Raw genomic sequence first — 16,125 nt, forward strand, 5'->3', positions numbered from 1 at the left:
CCACCTCTTCCATTTTCGGTTCCCCCTCGGACAGTGCAGCAGCAACCCTAGAATCCCTCCCCCCCCCCCGCTAGATCCGCATCTAGCACTTTTGCTCCCCCATATTACTTCCGTGAGTCAGCTGACCTCTGCTGACCCCGGCTTCCCCCGCCTTCCCGTTGATCTCCCCCGTGTGGGAGTCTCTCCTCCTCCTTACCTTCCTCCATCCCCCCCCCCTTTTGGCGCGGGAAAAGAGCCTGCGCTTTCCTGAACCAGCCCCGCCCCCTGTGGCGCAGCTCCTGTTGCGGCCATCACCCCAGTTCCCTCATCCCCGAGTCTCACCTCCCTCCAGGACCGACCCCCACATTCCCCATCATCATCATTTTGTCTACAGACAGGAAAAAAGGAAATTTTAGGAATTTTAACCAGAACTCTACCCACATCCCCATCCATCATCCCACCCACAAAATATTCTTTACCCATATTTACAACCCCATATACAACCACGTCCCCTCAATTCGAATCCAGTTTTTCCGTCTGTATAAAGGTCCAAGCCTCTTCTGGCGTTTCAAAATAATGGTGTCTGCCCTGATAAGTGACCCACAGTCGCGCAGGCTGCAGCATGCCGAACCGGACTCTTTTTTTATGCAGCACCGCCTTGGCCCGGTTGAAGCCAGCTCTCCTCTTTGCCACCTCCGCGCTCCAATCCTAGTATACTCGGATCACCGCGTTCTCCCATCTGCTGCTCCACACCTTCTTGGCCCATCTCAGCACACTTTCTTTCTCCACAAAGCGATGGAACCTTGCCACTATTGCCCTTGGCGGCTCATCTGCCTTGGGTCTCCTCGCCAGGACCCGGTGAGCCCCTTCAAGCTCCAGGGGGGTCGGAGAGGCCTCCGCACCCATCAGCGAATGGAGCATCGTGCTCACGTACGCCCCAGCATCAGCTCCCTCCACTCCTTCGGAAAGACCAAGAATCCGGAGGTTCTTCCTCCTCGACCTGTTCTCCAGGACCTCAATTCTCTCGGCCCACCTCCTGTGCACCGCCTCGTGCGCCTCCATTTTTACCGCCAGGCCCTGGATATCGTCCTCGTTGGTGTTCACCTTATCGTTCACCTCACAAAGCTCCACCGCCTGGGTCGTCTGGGTCTCCTTCAGCCCCTCGATCGCCAACAGCATCGGCGCCAGCACCTCCTTTTTCAGCACCTCCACGCATCTCATGAAGAACTCCTGCTGGTCTGGCCCCCACACTGCTTGCACTCCGCCCTCCGCCATCTTGCCTTCTTCTCCCCGTTTTGTTCTCTGCTCCATGGCCTCTTTCCTCGTTGCTCCACCGCTGCTCCCTGCCAAATTTTGTTGGGGGGGACCTCACTGCTCCTTCCCACACGGGATCAGTCAAAGAAAAACTCCGTTGGGGCTCCTCTGGTGAGCCCGAAAGTCAGTTTTCGCGGGAGCTGCCGAAACGCGCGGCTTAGCTCCGCATCGCCGCAACCGGAAGTCGCAGCCCGCCTCTCCTACATGACGTCCAGCAGGGTCTCAAGCTCGGCATCAGGGAAACGAGGTGCTCTCCTCGCTGCCATCTTGTTGGCTGGGGTGGTGTGTGTGGCGAGTGCAGTGTGCAGATGCGACTGCAACTTGGGCGCGTCTGTGAGAAACCCACACCGTTTCTCATTGAAATTGATTGTGTTCCACGTGGCACCAGTGCTAGCCCCTCAATGGTCGCTGAATCGGTCCAGGTGTGGCTACAGTTTTGATGTCGTAGAAATCCACAAATCCTGCCCCGGCGTCAACACAATGGGCAGGAGTCTCCGTTGTCCGAGGCTAAAATCGTATTTGGCAATCGGGCGGAGAATCCCTTTTGATGCTGAAATCGGGGGCGGGGCGGTTTTCAGATGCTCCGCCCCCTCCAGAATGGCATAATCGGTGAGTACGCCGCACGCCATTGGGATGGCCACAGGACGTCACCTGAAGACCCTCCCTCGATGCTCCGCCCCCGAAGGATCGACTTCCCGACCTTTTGGGACACGTGTGCTCTGAGTGTTCGTCAACCTCGTGTGGGACTGTGTCCAGCGCCGCCACAGTCGAGGGGGGTGGAGCTGTTCCGCTGGCCGGGGGGGCTTCGCTGGGGGCTGGGGGGACTGATGGGGGGGTGGACCTGGGTGGTCAGGGGGTGATACATGGGGTACTATAAGGCAGGCCAGGTCCACGTGCGGCCTGCGGCATGTTGTACGGCGCGACCGCTGCATGTTGTCGCCATGCGCATGTGCAGCCACGGACCTGGCAATTCTCCACCCATTTATGTCGGGAACGCCGGGGGTTTAACGTTACGCGGCTGCTAACCCCTACCGGGTGGAGCATTAGTGCGGGGGCGATCCCAACTTTTACAACGTAAAACTAGACACATGCTCCAGACATAGCCTCAAAATCGGAAAATCCAGCCCAAACTCTCAGAAATGGAGAATTCTGCTGTCTGACTATTTCTTTAAATATATTCATGGGATGTGGACATCACTGGCTAGACCAGCATTTATTGCCCATCCCCCATTGGCCTTGGTGGTGGTGAGCTGCCTTCCTGAACTGCTGTGGTCCTTGTGTAGTGTAGGTACACCCACTGTGCTGTTAGGGAGGGAGTTCCAGGATTGGGACCCAGTGACAGTGAAGGAATGATGATATATTTCCAAGTCAGTGAGTGACATGGAGGGGACCTTTCAGGTGGTGGTGTACCCATGTATCTGCTGTACTTCTTTTAGACGGTAGCAGTCATGGGTTAGGAAGATGCTTTCTAAGGAACCTTGGTGTGTTCCTGCAGTGCATCTCGTAGATGATACACACTGCTACTCGATGGTGGAGTGAGTAAAAGTTTGAGAAGGGGTGGCAAACAAACAAGATGCTTTGTCCTGGATGATATCAACCTTCTTGAGTGTTGTTGGAGCTGCACTCATCCAGGCAAGTGGGGAATATTCCATCACACTCCTGACTCATGCCTTGTAGATTGTGGACAGGCTTTGGGGAGCCAGAAGGTGAGTTGCTCGCCACATAAATCCTAGCCCCTGACCAGCTCTTGTATTTATATGGCTCGTCAAGTTCAGTTTCTGATCAGTGGTAAGCTGCCCGGATGTTGCTAGTGGGGGATTCGGCGATGGTAATGTCATTGAATGTCAAGGGGTGATGGTTCGATTCTCTTTTAGTAGAGATGATCATTGCTTGGCACTTGTGTGTCAAGAATGCTATTTGTCATCTCAAGCCTGGATATTGTTCAGGTCTTGCTGCATTTGGACGTGGATTGCTTCATTATCTGAGGTGTCACAAATGGTGCTGAACATTGAGCAGTCATGAAATGAAATGAACATCAGTGAACATCCCCACTTCTGATCTTATGATGGAACTCATGAAGATGGTTGGGCCTGGGACACTTCCCTGAGGAACTTCTGCAGTGATGTCCTGGAACTGAGAAGCCTGTCCTCCAATAACCACAACCACCTTCCTTTGTGTCAGGTATGACTCCAACCAGTGGGGAGTTTCCCCCCTGAATCTTATTGACTCCAATTTTGCTCAGGTTCCTTGATGATACCTTTGGTCAAATGCTGCCTTGATGTCCAGGGCAGTTACTCTCATCTCAACTCCTTTGTCCATGTTTGAACCAAGGCTCTAATGAGGTCAGGAGCTGGATGGCCTTGAGCAGCTTATTGCTTAACAAGTGCCACTTGATAGCACTGTTGTTGATCCCTTCTATCACTTTACTGATGGTTGAGAGCAGACTGATGAGGCAGTGATTTTTCAGCTTGGATTTGTTTTGCATTTTGTGTATAGGACATACCTGGGCAATTTTCCACATTGTCAGTGTTGTAGCTGCACTGGAACAGCTTGACCAGGGGTGCAAGTCTTCAGTACTATTGCAGGAATACTGTGAGGCCCCATAGCCTTTGCAGTATCCAGAAACTTCAGCCATTTCTTGATATCACATGGAGTGAATTGAATTGTCTGAAGACTGACATCTGTGATGCTGGGGACATCCGGATGAGGTCAAGATGGGCCATCCACTTGGCACTTTTAACTGAAGATTGTTAAGAATGTTTTAGCCTTATCTTTTTCACTGATGTGTAGGGCTCCTCTATTATTGAGGATGGGGATGTTTGAGGAGCCTTGTCCTTTGGTGAGTTGTTGAACTTTTCCACCACTATTTACAGTTGGATCCGGCAGGACTGCAGAGTTTGTTGACTGATTTGTTGGCTTTGGAATCACTTAGCTCTGTCTATCACTTGCTGCTTATGCCGTTCAGTAGTCCTGTGTTGTAGCTTCACTAAGCTTACAGCTCATTTCTCGGTATGCCTGGTGTTGCTCCCGGCATGCTCTCCTGAATTCTTTGTTGAACCAGGGTTGATCCCCTTGCTTGGTGGCAATGGTAGCATGGGGGATATGCTGGGTCATGAAGTTACAGCATTTGGTTGAGTACAATTCTGCTGCTGCTGATGGCCCACAGCGCCTCACGATTGCCCAGGCTTGAGATGTTGATCTGTTCGAAATCTATCCCATTGAACATGGTGGGAGCGCCACACAACACAATGGAGGGTATCCGCAATGTAAGACGGAACTTTGTCTCCACAAGGACTGTGTGGTGATCACTCCGAGCAGGTGATCACTCCCAGATGCATCTGTGGCAGGCAGGTCGGTGAGGCTGAGAGGTCAGGTTTGCTTTTCCATCACCACCTGCTGCAGACCCAGTCTAATAGCTATGGCTTTTCAGACCCGGCCAGCTCAGTTAGTATGTCCTTGCCACCCTCAGTGCTTCCTCCAAGTGGTGCTCAACATGAGGAAGTACTGACTCATCAGTTGACAGAGGATGATGTGTGATAATCAGCAGGAGGTTTCCTTGCCCATGTTTGACCTGAAGCCATGAGGCTTCATGAGGTCTAGAGTCAATATTGAGGACTCCCAGGGCACCTGACTCCCGACTGTACACCATCGAGCCACCACCTCTGCTAGGTCTGTCCTGCCGGTGGGGATCCAAGGAGGAGCCACACTCCCTTTCCATCCCTTCATCTATTTCAAACCAAAGTCTGAGAAAGAAATCATTCCATTCCTTGTTGCGATATTTTTTGGGGGAAAAATGTCCACCGCAAAACTGTAAGGATGAAAAATAAAACGCAAATCGGAAATGCAAGCAGATGTTGGAATTGCATAGGGCAGGTTAACCTGGAACTCTGAGGTGCAGCAGCTGGATTTAAACAGAAATCCTGCCACATTTTCAACATTGCCCTCACCTTAAAGCAGCACAGGGCAATGGGAACTTCTCATTTGAGCTAATAGAGTCAGTGTTCATCCCTGGAAATTATAAAGTGGGGATAACAACTTCTGTAAGGATGTGTCCACAATCAGAGAAAACAAATTGTTTTCATTGAAACACACAGGGACAGCAGGAGGTGAAGGTGCCTCTCACTTTTAAACTTACTCCCCCAGAGGCAGGAGAAAGAACAATGTGCAGAACTTTTATCTGTGTCTAAAAAGGTCTGGTCCCTCCTAGCCAACTGAAACAGAGGCAAATCTTCTAAAATTAGGTCAGTCATGTTTTGCACCCGGATTTTGGAGACATGGGCTGGGATTTCCCAGCCCAGTGTTGACGCCGGAGTGGTGTATGCCGGCGCCAACAGGCCTCCTGGCCCAGCAGTTCACCGGTGTTCAGGGGGCTAGCACGGCGCTAGAGTGCTGCATGCTACTCTGGCGCCGAAAGGAGGCCCTGCACGGCCAGCACGGGTCCGGCATGTGCGCGCTGGCCGTCCCCGTGCCGATGCATGCGCATGGTTGCCGTCTCCGCGCCGGCGCGGAGCAACATGTCGGGGACTTTGCAGCGGGCCGCGCGGAAGGAGGTAGACCCCTTAGCGGGCCTGGACCGCATGGAGGCCCCCTGGAGTCAGATCCTCCCCCCCCCCCCCCCCCCCCCCTCACTGGATGTCCCCGTGGCCGCGGGTCCGAGCTCCCACCGGGTGGTACCAGGTTGGAACCACGCCGGCTGGACATGGCGGAACTCGACGGGAGTTCGGGTGGGAGTTGCCCACGGAGAATCGCCGGGGCGGGGGCCTATTTCAGCGGGCGCGACTGCTGCCAATTCTCCGGTCGCTGGAGAATCGCGGCCCGGCGTTGGAGCGGCGTGGTGGGAATTTCCCTCGCCCCTGGCGATTCTCTGACCCGTCACGGGCTCGGAGAATCCCGCCCATGTTTTCTGCATTGGTTTACCCCTCACCCTGCCGTGACTGGACTTGAATTTTCTTCAGTATCATCATTAACATTACAGTTTCAGGGATTTCAGCAAGGTGAGAGTAAAGGTTCACTACCGATGCATGACCACATAAATGCTGTTCATTAAAAAAAAAACCCTGAAATACATGAGATTGGAGTGTATGGTGGCTGCAATCCTTCCAGTTCCCGCTTGCCCGCCTTCCCCTGCCAGTCTTATATTCAGCGAAACATTCCGGCAGCAGGCTAGGGAACATTTCCAAGCTTCCTGTGGTTGGGAACCACTGCAAGAGGACTTAATTCATGTTTAAGGTAGGATTTTCCCTGCAGCCTTCTGAATGCTGCCATTGGGAAACTCTGCGTTCGAGGTCGGTGTGGGCAGGACACCACCACTCTTAGCTCTGTGACCGTCCTGACAACAACTGGCCACGACCTGCATTTTGAAAACCCCTGGACAGGATTCTCCATTGCCCGACGCTGATATCGCAATCAATGATTGGGCGGAGAATCCCTTCCAAAGCTCAAATTGGGAGGTCCGCCATTTTGACGCTAGTTTCTGAGTCTCTGCCCTCTCTGAAATGGCGTCATCGTGTTGCGCACCGCACGCCATTGGAACGGCATTGGTGCATCATCAGAAGGCCCTCCCCGATCCCTGATGCCCGACCGCTGCCATGTCTTCACGCAAATTCTTCATGAAATTCATTCTTCTGATTCTTCTTGTCCCCCACATGCAATTATCACATGTTCAGGGGGCATGAATGAAAGAGCCTATGTGTCGTTCTTTCCCCCTCACCCTCAGCGGAGCTGTTGATCAGGGATGCTAATGTCGCGGGCATGAAATTGAGCTACATCCGCCAGCGATTGCCAGAAGGGGGTACACTTGGCCTCCCAGAGACAGTACAGCTCTCAAACCCGCTGGAGGTGGCCTACCAGAACATGGAGGCTACACCTCCGACCGCGCGACACCCTCGTGGACCTCATGGGCGCTGCCAACATTCGACCCGGGTGCGGCGCAAGCCTGTGCCGTGCAGCAGCCCGCCAATGCTGAAAGCCCCAAGTGCTACTTTTGCAGCCAGGAAACCAGCCCCGACAATGCTGCCCTGCACGGAACGCGACTTGCAACGGGTGTAGGAGGAAGGGCCACTTTGCGAAAGCCTGCCAGGCCCGATCTCTCCCAAAAGCTTCTAGGCCCAGCAGCGCTGCCTGCTGCCTGTTGGGGCTGCCCCCAGCTGCCGCGCCACCCACCATGTGTGACCCGTGGGCGCCGCCATCTTCGCTGCCCTCTTCGATTTCGGCCGCCACGTGTGACCCATGGGGGCCGCCATCTTTAACGCCATTTTGTATTTCCCCCGCCACGCACGACCCACAGGGGCCACCATCTTTGACGCCATCTTGGGACCACTCCGCAGCCTCCCGGGAGCCCTGCTCATCCGATCGTACGCTGGCCGCCACTACCTCTGACCGGCCTACCCATCACCTTCCAAGCTCGCCTCCATCACGCTCGATCAGTCCTGGCCTCATCACCTCACAAAATCGACGATGATCGTCCAGATCAACGGGCACGAGACGGCCTGCCTTTTCGACTCCGGGATCACAGACAGCTTCATACACCCAGATACGGTAAGGTGCTGCTCCCTCCCAATCTTACCCACGACCCAGAAATAGAAATCCGGGGGTACTGTGTCGCGACACTTACTGTTCAAGGCGTAGAGTACACTAACTTCAAACTCTACGTCCTTCCCCATCTCTGCGTTGCTCTATTACTGGGGCTCGACTTCCAGTGCCACCTCCAAAGCCTTACTTTAAAGTTCGGCGGACCTCTGCCCCCCTCACCGTCTGTAGCCTCGCGACCCTTAAGGTCGCTCCACCCTCGCTCTTCGCTAAGCTCACCCCGGACTGTAAGCCCGTCGCTACTAGGAGCAGGCGATACAGTGCCCGGGACAGGGCCTTTATCAGGTCGAAGGTCCAGCGACTCCTGCGAGAGGGGATCATTGAGGCTAGCAACAGCCCCTGGAGAGCCTAAGTGGTGGTCGTCAAGACTGGGGAGAAGCACTGGATGGGCATCGACTGCAGTCAGATCATCAACCGGTACACGCAGCACGATGCGTACCCCCTCCTCCGCATATCTGACACGGTCAATCAGATTGCGCGTATCGAGTCTTCTCCACAGTTGATTTGAAGTCTGCGTACCACCAGCTCCCTATCCGCCCGGAGGACCGCCAAGACACTGCTTTCAAGGGCCGCCTCTATCACTTCCTCAGGGTTCCCTTCGGCGTCGGGCCACATTCCCGTACTTAGAAAATGTCACCATCTGCGGCCATGACCAGCAGGACCATGACAAAAACCTCCGGCACTTCCTCCACACCGCCAAACTCCAGAACCTTACTTACAATAAGGAAAAATGCGTTTTCCGCACAACCCGCCTAGCCATCCTTGGAGTTGTGGAAAATGGAGTCCTAGGGCCTGACCCCGACCGCATGCACCCTCTCCTGGAACTCCCCCTCCCCCATTGCCCCAAGGCCCTGAAGAGATGCCTGGGGTTCTTCTCCTATTATGCCCTGTGGGTCCCCAATTATGCGGACAAGGCCCGTCCGCTTATTAAATCCACCGTTTTTCCCCTGACGGCTGAGGCCGCCTGGCCTTCAACCGCATCAAGGCAGATATTGCCAAAGCCGCGATGAACGCTGTGGACGAGTCCATTCCATTCCAGGTGGAGAGCGATGCGTCTGACTTTGCTCTGGCTGCTACCCTCAACCAGGCGGGCAGGCCCGTGGCTCTCTTTCCCGTACGCTCCATGCCTCCGAAATTCGACACTCCTCCGTCGAAAAGGAAGCCCAAGCCATTGTAGAAGCTGTGCGACATTGGAGGCATTACCTGGCCGGCAGGCGATTCACTCTCCTCACTGACCAATGGTCGGTTGCTTTCATGTTCAATAACACACAGCGGGGCAAGATGAAGAATGACAAGATTCTGAGGTGGAGGATCGAGCTCTCCACCTACTACGATATCTTGTATCAGCCTGGGAAGCGCAATGAGCCCCCAGGTGCCCTATCCCACGGTACATGTGCCAGCGCACAAGTTGACCGACTCCGGGCCCTCCACAATGACCTCTGTCACCCGGAGGTCACCCGTTTTTTTCACTTTATCAAGGCAAGCAACCTACCTTACTCCATCAGGAGGTCAGGACCGTGACCATGTACTGCCAGGTCTGCGCGGAGTGCAAGCTGCAGTTCTATCGGCCAGACAGAGTGCACCTGGTAAAGGCCTCTCGTCCCTTTGAGTGCCACAGCGTCGATTTCAAAGGGCCCCTCCCCTCCACTGATCGTAACGTGTACTTCCTCAATATTGTTGACGAGTACTCAAGATTCCCCTTTGCCATCCCATGCCCTGACATGACCTCTGCCACCGTCATCAAGGCCCTGCACAGTCTTTTCACCTTGTTCGGGTTCCCCACCTACATCCATAGCGATCGGGGTTCCACCTTCATGAGTGACGAGTTGCGTCAGTTCCTGCTCAGCAAGGGCATTGCCTCCAGCAGGACGACCAGCTACATCTGATGAGGACTCGTCTACTGAGGTAGTATGGGCTGAGGTTAGAAACAGGAAAGGAGAGGTCACCCTGTTAGGGGTTTTCTATAGGCCTCCAAAAAGTTCCAGAGATGTAGAGGAGAGGATTGCAAAGATGATTCTGGATAGGAGCGAAAGCAACAGGGTAGTTGTAATGGGGGACTTTAACTTTCCAAATATTGACTGGAAACGCTATAGTTCGAGTACATTAGATGGGTCGGTTTTTGTCCAATGTGTGCAGGAGGGTTTCCTGACACAGTATGTAAATAGGCCAACGAGAGGCGAGGCCATATTGGATTTGGTACTGGGTAATGAACCAGGACAGGTGTTAGATTTGGAGGTAGGTGAGCACTTTGGTGATAGTGACCACAACTCGATTGCGTTTACTTTAGTGATGGAAAGGGATAGGTATATACCGCAGGGCAAGAGTTATATCTGGGGGAAAGGCAATTATGATGCGATGAGGCAAGACTTAGAATACATCGGATGGAGAGGAAAACTGCAGGGGATGGGCACAATGGAAATGTGGAGCTTGTTCAAGGAACAGCTACTGCATGTCTTTGATAAGTATGTACCTGTCAGGCAGGGAGGAAGTGGTCGAGTGAGGGAACCGTGGTTTACTAAAGCAGTCGAAACACTTGTCAAGAGGAAAAAGGAGACTTATGTAAAGATGAGACATGAAGGTTCAGTTAGGGTGCTCGAGAGTTACAAGTTAGCTAGGAAGGACCTAAAGAGAGAGCTAAGAAGAGCCAGGAGGAGACATGAGAAGTCTTTGGCAGGTAGGGTCAAGGATAATCCTAAAGCTTTCAAAAGATGTGTCAGGAATAAAAGAATGACTAGGGTAAGAGTAGGGCCAGTCAAGGACAGTAGTGGGATGTTGTGTTTGGAGTCCAAGGAGATAGGAGAGGTGCTAAATGAATATTGAATCAGGCTAAGCCTGGCATATGAGGAGGAGGAATTTACCCTGCTTAGGGCATCTGCCCACAGCCCCTCCTCAATCTCTTCCCCCAGCTCCTCTTCCCATTTTCCCTTCAGCTCCTCTACCATCGTCTCCCCCTCGTCTCTCATCTCCCTGTATATTTCCGACACTTTACCTTCTCCAACCCATGCCCCCGAAATCACTCTATCCTGGATCCCTTGCGTCGGGAGTTGCGGAAATTCCCTCACCTGTTGCCTCGTAAATGCCCTCACTTGCATGTATCGGAAAGCATTCCCTGGTGGCAACTTATATTTTTCTTCCAATGCTCCCAAACTCGCAAACATCCCGTCCACAAACAGGTCCTTCAGCTTCCTAATTCCTGGTCACTGCCAACATTGAAATCCCCCATCTATCCTCCCCGGGTTGGAAAGGTTTATAAGAGATAGGATGTATAATCATCTGGAAAGCAATAATTTGATTAGAGATAGTCAACACGGTTTTGTGAAGGGTCGGTCGTGCCTCACAAACCTTACAGGGTTCTTTGAGAAGGTGACCAAACAGGTGGATGAGGATAAAGCAGTTGATGTGGTGTATATGAATTTCAGTAAAGCGTTTGATAAGGTTCCCCATGGCAGGCTACTGCAGAAAATACAGAGGCAGGGGATTCAGGGTGATTTAGCAGTTTGGATCAGAAATTGGCTAGCTGGAAGAAGACAAAGGGTGGTGGTTGATGGGAAATGCTCTGACTGGAGTCCAGTTACTAGGGGTGTACCACAAGGATCTGTTTTGGGGCCATTGTTGTTTGTCATTTTTATAAATGACCTGGAGGAGGGCGTAGAAGGATGGGTGAGTAAATTTGCAGATGACATTAAAGTCGGTGGAGTTGTGGACAGTGCGGAAGAATGTTACAAGTTACAGAGGAACATAGATAAGCTGCAGCGCTGGGCTGGGAGGTGGCAAATGGAGTTTAATGCAGAAAAGTGTGAGGTGATTCATTTTGGAAGGAATAACAGGAAGACAGAGTACTGGGCTAATGGTAAGATTCTTGGCAGTGTGGATGAGCAGAGAGATCTCGGTGTCCATGTACATAGATCCCTGAAAGTTGCCACCCAGGTTGAGAGGGTTGTTCAGAAGGCATACGGTGTGTTAGCTTTTATTGGTAGAGGGATTGAGTTTAGGAGCCATGAGGTCATGTTGCAGCTATACAACACTCTGGTGCGGCCGCATTTGGAGTATTGCGTGCAATTCTGGTCGCCGCATTATAGGAAGGATGTGGAAGCATTGGAAAGTGTGCAGAGGAGATTTACCAGAATGTTGCCTGGTATGGAGGGAAGATCTTATGAGGAAAGACTGAGGGACTTGAGGCTGTTTTCGTTAGAGAGAAGAAGGTTAAGAGGTGACTTAATTGAGGCATACAAGATGATCAGATGATTGGATAGGGTGGACAGTGAGAGCCTTTTTCCTCGGATGATGATGTCTAGCACGAGGGGACATAGCTTTAAATTGAGGGGAGATAGATATAAGACAGAAGTCAGAGGTAGGTTCATTACTCAGAGAGTAGTAAGGGCGTGGAATGCCCTGCCTGCAACAGTAGTGGACTCGCCAACACTAAGGAGATTCAAATGGTCATTGGATAGACATATGGACAATAAAGGAATAGTGTAGATGGACTTTAGAGTGGTTTCACAGGTCGGCGCAACATCGAGGGCAGAAGGGCCTGTACTGCGCTGTAATGTTCTATGTTCTATGTTCTATTCACTGGGGCAACGGACAGGTGAAGAGGGAGAACGCGATGGTCTGGAAGGCCGTCCTCCTGGCCCTATGGTCTAGAAATCTCCCAGTCTCCCGCTGGCAGGGGTCCTCTCCGATGCCCTCCTCTCCATCTGGCCGCTCCTGTGTACTGCCACCAACGAGACCCCTCACAAACGTATGTTTGCCTTCCCCAGGATGTCTACCCCCAGGATCTTGCTCCCGTCCTGGCTGACAGTCCCAGGGCCCGTCCTCCTCCGGAAGCATGCGAGGAGCCATGAATCAGATCCCCTCGTCAAGAGGGTCCTGCTCCTCCATGCCAATCCACAATATGCCTACGTGGCACATCAGGATGGGCGACAGGACACAGTCTCCCTCCGGGATTTGGCATCTGCAGGTTCCCCAGTGACCATCACCACCACCCCCGACCCTACACTGTCTTCCCCCACCTCTACCCACCTACCTCAAGAATTGGCACCTGCAGGCCCACCGGCGGCCATCACCACCACCCCTGCTCATACACCGCCACCCCCTCCACCGACTCAACAACTGGGTGAAGAAGAGGACAACATGCTCCCGGATGCGTAGGTATCGACCGGTGCTCACATCACAGCCGGGACTGAGGCGATCATGGTGAAAGGTCAAGGCCCCCGACAGACTTGATCTTTAAGCCCACTTCACCCCTGCTGGACTCCTTATTTTAACAGGGGATGAATGTGGTAAACCACTGTATTGTATTGTATTGCTGCATGCCTGGGCTTGGCCCTGCTGGCTCCGCCTATGGCTCCTCCCCTCGTGCTCATGTATAAAGGCGGCTGGTCTCCGCCTCTGATCCAGTTCGGGATCAGAGGCCAGGAGGCTTTCTGTTTAGTGTATTAAAGCCTCAGTTACGTTCACCACTCGTCGTGTGTTCATTGATGGCATATTAGCCCTCCACTCCCTTCTCCCTCTACCTTCTCCCCTTCTTCCCTCTTCTCCCCTTCCCCCCTCTCCTTGCCTCTCTCCTACCCTCTCATTCCTGTCTGTTTTACTCTTCCCTCCTCTTCCATCCCCTGCCCTAATATCGCTTTATATGGATTCTATTTTGGTTGAATTTCGGAGAATATCTAAGGCGGTACATTTTACAGTTGGGTGTCAAGTTTAAAATAACTGTCAGTTGCTATAGTACGTAGATATCCAAATAATGTATAGTGTGTGTTTGTATGTGTCTGGGGGAGGGGCAGTTTTTTGTGTGTTTGTGTTTGTGTGGGGTTTGTGTGTGGGGATTTGTGTGTGTATGTGTGTGGGGGTTAGTATGTATCTGTGTAGATGGGTGTGTGTGTGTAAAGAAATAGCAAGCTTTTGGAACACCGACTAAGGAGAAATCCAAATCTATTGACTCAAGTAGTGTTGTTTTTGCAGCAGAATGTGTGAAGCAATCTTTTAGTTTTTCAAGGAAGGATGAATTTCCTATTTATTATAATACATTGTGTATCATCAGCAACACCACTTACTGAAGCAGAATACACTCCTATTATTGTTCTTGTAGTCACGGTCCCTCCATTGCCTAATTGCTCCCTATCTCTGCCGACTCCTCCAACCCTCACAAGCCTCCTGAGACCTCTGTGCTTCGCCAATTATGTCCTCTTGTGTATCTCTGAATTTCATCACACCATCATTGACAGCCATTCCTTTAGTTACCCAGGCGCTAAGATTTGGAATATTTAAACCTCTCCAACTTGTCATGATATCCATATTAACATATCATGGTGCAATCACACACACACACTGATGGACAGGTAGACGGACCAACCAACACGCACACAACATCACAGCCAATCACCAGTGAGAGCACACGCACTATAAAACAGGAAACACCACAGTTCCCGCTCATTCTACCAGGAGATAGCTCAGAGCACAGACATACATTATGTGCTGACTGCCTCTCTAAGATAGTGCTAGGGCTGGGTCCACAGGTTAACTGGTGAAGTACGAACCACAGCCAGAAGTTAACAGTTGTTATTGTACAGAATAATAAAACAGAGTTGTACCATCTACAACCGTGTTGGTTCGTTTGTATATCGGAACACCCAACACGACATGATACCAGGATTGGAAACTCGCCAGCAACTGTGATACCTACCTGCACCTCTTCAGAGATCCGCCATCGTGCGCCATGGACACCATCAGCCCGCCGCAGCTACTCCAAATCGCTGGAAATCTCGGAGTCAACTGGAAGCTGTTTAAACAGCGCTTCCAGCTCTTCCTAGAAGCCACAGACAGGGAGAATGCATCGGACACCAGGAAGATCGCCTTCCTCCGCTCCACGGCGGGGCAACACGCCATCCACATCTACAACTCCCTGGCATTCGTGGAAGGCGAGGACAAGACGAAGTACAAGACGGTCCTTCTAAAACTTGAGCAACACTTCAGCGTCGAGGTGAACGAGAGCTTCGAGAGGTACCTCTTCCAGCAGCGCCTGCAGGGTAAGGATGAGCCTTTTCAATCTTTCCTAACACAGCTCTGTATCCTCGCGCAGTCCTGCGGCTATGAGGCCACATCTGATTCCATGATTCGGGACCAGATAATTTTTGGGGTCACCTCGGACACCTTACGCCAGCAGCTCCTCAAAATAAAGAGCCTCACCCTAGCCACCGCCATCGAAACCTGCTTCCTCCACGAAAACGCGAGCAGCCGGTACTCCCAATTCCAGGCGGCCGAATCGGCACGGCAGGGGTCCTATGAGGCCGAGCGGGTCCAGTTGATCGAGTTCCTCCCGGCCCGCGGCCCGGGCGAGAGCGGCCATTTTGCGCGCTTTCCGAGGCCTCCCGCGCTTGTATGCGCCAAAAGAGGGGACGTCGACGCAGAGGGACATGACCACAGGCGCCCTTTACGCAGGACCGAACTGCACATACGCGGTGCAGCAACGAACGCCATAATGTCACGACGTGCGGCAACTGTGGATCCGCACACTTACAGCGGCAATGTCCAGCCAAAGCGCGACAATGCATCCACTGCGGCAAGATGGGCCACTACGCTGCCTGCTGTCGAGCAGCTCAACCTGCCAACTCTCCGCAATTCCGCCAGCCTCGCAGGGACGTGCAGGCCATTCAGCCTCCATACACCGAGTCATACCCTGACGACATACAGACCGGTGATACCGACGACCGGAAAGCCTTCCGCGTTGCGGTAATTGACAGAAATCGGATGTCCCCAAGTAGGACCCACCAGCCGATGCCAGTGCAGAGCGTTAATCCGGGCGATGAATGGTGTGCCATCCTAACGGTCAACCGATCACCAATCACATTCTGCTTAGACACTGGTGCCTCCGCCAGTCTCATTGCATGATCAGCCTTCCACACCTTGAAGGTCAGACCACCGATCCGGCCATCCCACTGTCAGTTGGTTGATTACAACGGTAATGTTATCCCGGCCATGGGGTCCTGCCAGCACGAGGTTGCACACAATTCATACACAGCCACACTGTCCTTTGAGATAGTTGGATCCTCGAAGGACTCTCTGTTAGGCGCACAGACGTGCAAGATCCTCCACCTCGTTCAGCGGGTACACACTCTGTCTCCAGAAGGCACGTCCGATTTCCCGGATGCAGACTTTAGGGCACAGCTCCACTCTCTCCTCCCACAACCAGGAGGTTTTCGAGGGCATGGGCACACTGCCCTATACCTACAGAATACGGCTCAA

This window comes from Scyliorhinus torazame, chromosome 13 (assembly GCF_047496885.1).
Source record: "Scyliorhinus torazame isolate Kashiwa2021f chromosome 13, sScyTor2.1, whole genome shotgun sequence".
In the NCBI taxonomy this organism is placed as follows: domain Eukaryota; kingdom Metazoa; phylum Chordata; class Chondrichthyes; order Carcharhiniformes; family Scyliorhinidae; genus Scyliorhinus; species Scyliorhinus torazame.